Source organism: Cynara cardunculus, assembly GCF_001531365.2.
Source record: "Cynara cardunculus var. scolymus isolate 2C chromosome LG 15, CcrdV1, whole genome shotgun sequence".
Classification (NCBI taxonomy): Eukaryota; Viridiplantae; Streptophyta; class Magnoliopsida; order Asterales; family Asteraceae; genus Cynara; species Cynara cardunculus.
In genome coordinates this window covers 7,624,008-7,628,927 of record NC_037542.1, presented here as the reverse complement: position 1 = coordinate 7,628,927, position 4,920 = coordinate 7,624,008, and positions in this window count along the sequence as shown.

Below are 4,920 nucleotides of genomic sequence, written 5' to 3'. Positions count from 1 at the left end.
GTGTTATGAATTCCACTTAATTCCAAAGGAAGTTCTAACTTATAAGCCACTTCCCCAACTCTTCCAATAATAGGGAATGGTCCAACATATCTTGGACTTAGCTTCCCTCTTTTTCCAAAACGTAGCATTCATTTCCAAGGTGATACTTTCAACATTATTTTATCACCTATTTGAAACTCAATCGGCTTCCGACGTTTGTCTACATAACTTCTTTGTCTATCTTGTGCCGCTTTCATCCGTTCTCGTATTACTCCAATTTTATCTGCAGTTTGCTGAACTAACTCAGGCCCATCTAACTGTTTTTCACCTATTTCATTACAGCACAAAGGAGTTCTACATTTTCGTCCATACAGAACCTCAAAAGGTGCTGCATGAATACTTGAGTGATAGCTATTGTTGTATGCAAATTCAACCAAAGTCAAATGACTACCCCACGATCCTCCAAAATTAATGATACAGGATCTCAACATATCTTCTAAAGTTTGGATAGTGCGTTCACTCTGTCTATCAGTCTGAGGATGATAAGCTGTACTTAGCTTAATTTGTGAACCCATTTCTCTCTGAAAGCTCTTCCAGAACATAGAAGTGAAACGACTATCTCTATCAGAAATAATCGATAAAGGAACACCATGTCGTGTCACTATTTCATCAATGTATAATTTTGCCAATCTCTCCATCGAATATGACTCTTTYATAGGTAAGAAGTGTGCAGATTTAGACAACCGATTTACTATCACCCATATTGCATCATACCCTTTCGATGTTCTTGGCAATTTGGTTATGAAATCCATAGTAATATTATCCCACTTCCAAACCGGAATTTCTAAAGATTGCAACTTGCCATAGGGATGCTGATGTTCAATTTTTACCTGAAGACATGTCAAGCACTGTTCAACATATTTAGCAATATCTTTCTTCATACCTGGCCACCAATAATGTTGCTTCAAATCCCGATATATTTTATTTGTACCTGGATGTATCGCAAAACGTGACTTATGAGCTTCATCCAAAATACGTTTTCTAAGATCACCATAACATGGTACCCAAATTCTGTTATGGAGTTTCCAAAATTCTCTGTTATCTTTCACCAAATCAGATATTAATCCACTCAATCTTTCCTGTTTGATCTTATCCTCCTTCATTGTCTCATGTTGAAATTCTCGTAATTTTTCTTGAATACTGGGTAATAACTCAACTCGTAAAGCTGTAGCTTTGATAGTTCCACCTTTCTATTGTCGACTTAACGCATCGGCCACTACGTTTGCCTTTCCTAGATGATACAAAATTTCACAATCATAATCACTTACCAATTCCAATCATCTTCTCCGACGTATATTCAGATCCTTCTGATGGAATAGATGTTGCAAACTCTTATGATCTGTGAAGATTTGACACTTTGTTCCATACAAATAATGTCTCCATATCTTCAAAGCAAACACTAATGCCGCTAACTCCATATCGTGAGTAGGATACTGTCTTTCATGATCTTTTAACTGTCTAGATGCATAAGCGATTACCTTTCCATGTTGCATTAGTACACAACCCAAACCCATCTTTGACGCATCACTATATACCACAAAATCTTCCATTCCATCTGGTAAAGATAGAATTGGTGCACTACATAACTTATTTTTTAACATCTGAAAGGCCCRAGCTTGTGCTTCATCCCACTCATATTTCACATCTTCTTGGTCAGCTTTGTTAATGGAGTAGCGATACGAGAAAAGTCCTGTATAAACTTACGATAATACCCAGCCAATCCAAGAAAACTTCTGACTTCAGTTGGAGTCTTTGGAACTTCCCATTTTTCAATAGCTTTAATCTTGATTGGATCCACTTTAATCCCTTCTTCTGAGATAACATATAATATCCGTGTTCCATTAACTCGTACAAATTGGGTTAAGAGAATTTTGGTAGAATTATGCATAACATATTTGTACCCTATGTTATACCAACTTGTACTTCAGACGAGTTTTGCGTCAAAAGTTGAGTTTATACCTAATTCGGCGTAAAGTTGGGAATCTAGACATAAAGTGTTAAAATCGTCAAATAGTTAAATTATATATATATATATATATATATATATAATGTATAAGGCGGTTACATTTAAAAAAAATTATTAATATATATATATAGGCATGCATGAGGCGGTTTTGCAAACCGTCTCAAATCTCAATCCCTCGTCTCAATTTCTCTCTCTAAAAATCTCTCGTCTTCTTTCTAAATTTGACGTCAAGTTACTAAGGGAATCGAAGTAACAATTATATATTCAGAATCCACTCTCCGAACTCTTCTTAAAGGTATAAGTTTCATTCAGTTTCATTAAGATGTTTATGTTAGGGTTATTTAGACCGGTTTATAAACTGTGTTTATATCTAAGTTTACGGATTGATTTTGTCAAAATTATGATATATTTGATGTTTAGGATGCTAGTACTGGTTATATTGATGTAGGAATGAAAAGGGTATATTATAGTTTCATTATAGTTAGATTGTGGGTATATGTTTAACCGTACACCAATTGTTCGGTTAAATGTCGAAAGGAGTAAAAATGTATGATTAAGCTTAGGTTAGCAACAATTGGATTTCTTTTACTGTTTAGCATGTTAAAATATGTTTATAGCATGTAAATGTGGCGAATCACGGAAGTTGGATCATAAAAGTTAGTCGGGAATTACGGAATCGAATTTTACCGACAATGTAACTCCCGTACTTTGATAGTGTATAACTTACAAACCGTAAGTCGGATTAAGCTCGTATTTTGCAGTCAGGAAGATCATACTGCATACTACAACTTTCATTAAGGGTCAAAATTCCAGTTATGAATCTAAGTGGCTCGAAACAGTGTGTTTTTGGGGCTGTTTACACTGTATCTGGGATTAATTTACAGTTTTGTGAAATTCATATAAAATAGATGGATGATCCAAATGAGATGATTTTAAAAGCATTAGACTCGTATGATACCAATCTACAACTTTCATTTAGAAAATATAATCTGGATTGATCTCTAAATAAAATAAAAATGCTTAGAAATAAGAGGGTCGGAAACGGTTGGATCGAAAGAGAATAATGCTAAGTTTTACGTTTGAGTTTTCAATTCATATCTGGCTGTCCTTCTTGAAGTCTACGTTATTTAAGTAGATTAATACCTAAGTAATTTTATTAGAATAGTTATATTATGGTTTTTATGCTTTATAAATAGTAACCGTTTATGCATTCGTTAGGCACGCGGGTAAATCAAACTTGATCGTGAACTTTCGTTTGATCGTGCGTTAATTGTCAAATTCGGTTAAGGTACGGATTCCATATCTCACTTGACACGGGGATAGCCATTTSCGTAAGGCTTCCTAATCCAGATAATCTGTGATAAATTTCGAATAATTTGTTATGAATTTTCTTTATGGTTATCAAATATTATTGAACTTTGTTTTCTTTTGAACTATGATTTATATTCTTATTTGGAACATGGATTATTTTGATCACTTGACTTGTTTGTTTGCTTTATTGTGAAACATTTTACTATAGACTCAATAACTGGAGCTCCGGTATTGAGATGTTTCCATGGTGACTAAAACGATCATGGCGTCCTTATTTTTAGTCCTTAAAAATGGACTTGATTATGTACCGGTCGAATAGAGGGCGTATGGATCGATCCTAAGAACCGTTATCGGATATTGAATTATGGCCGTGGTTAAATCCACGGAGAGGATTGCTGTGTTGTGCTCACACCCCTTTCCTCACTTGTGTCTGAATGGACTGATCATCATTTGGGAACAATGCGTCATCGTGATGCGGTTTGGTCTTCGGACCCTTGATATGATTTTGGGGCAATTTTGACTTTCTTTTGAATTATCATTTGGCGTTATAAATTGTTTTTGAACTTGTTATCTCATATTCATTGTTTATTTATATTATTATCCGTTCACTGAGCATTAAGCTCAGCCGAGATTTTCTTGTCCTCGGCAGGTACATGACTTAACAGATATTTTGGGATGAGAGCTATGGAGATGACAATATTGAAGATAACCCATTAAGTGATACTTTTGTTAAACTTTTGATGACTAATGTAGACATACTAATATTTTGGGACCGTATTTTGAGACACGTTATCTCCGTCTGTGGTTATGTAATTATCTTTTGGTAAATTTTATTAGCCGCTCTGTTTTATATAGCACGTTGTTAGTTTTATTCCAATTGTGGCATCTCCCGTCTTTGACCACGCGGGACGGGGGTGTTACATAACATGCCCCAGAAACTGAACTTCTCGCAGCCAAAATTCACATTTTGACATCTTGGCATACAACTTCTCTTGCTTCAACAATTGCAGAAGTAATCTCAAATGATGTGCATGTTCTTCTGATCGGGAATATATCAAAATATCATCAATGAAAACAATTACAAATTTATCAAGATAGGGACTACACACCCTATTCATCATATCCATAAATGYTGCARRYGCATTTGTGAGTCCAAATGGCATAACYAGRAACTCATAATGACCATAACGTGTACGGAATGTTGTTTTCGACACATCTTCATTTCGAATTTTCAATTGATGATAACCAGACCGTAAATCAATCTTTGAAAAATAAGTATCCCCAACCAATTGATCAAACAAATCATCAATTCTTGGGAGATGATACTTATTCTTGATTGTCAGTTTATTCAACTCCCGATAATTAATGCACATCCTCATTGATACATCATTCTTTTTAACAAAAAGTACCGGTGCACCTCACGGAGAAGTATTTGGTCTGATAAAACCTTTATCCAATAATTCTTTCAATTGAGACATTAACTCCTTTAACTCAGATGGAGCTAGCMTATACGGTGCACGTGCAACGGGTGTTGCTCCAGGAATTAATTCAATCTGGAATTCTATCATTCGATCTGGAGGTAAATTTATCAAATCTTCTGGAAA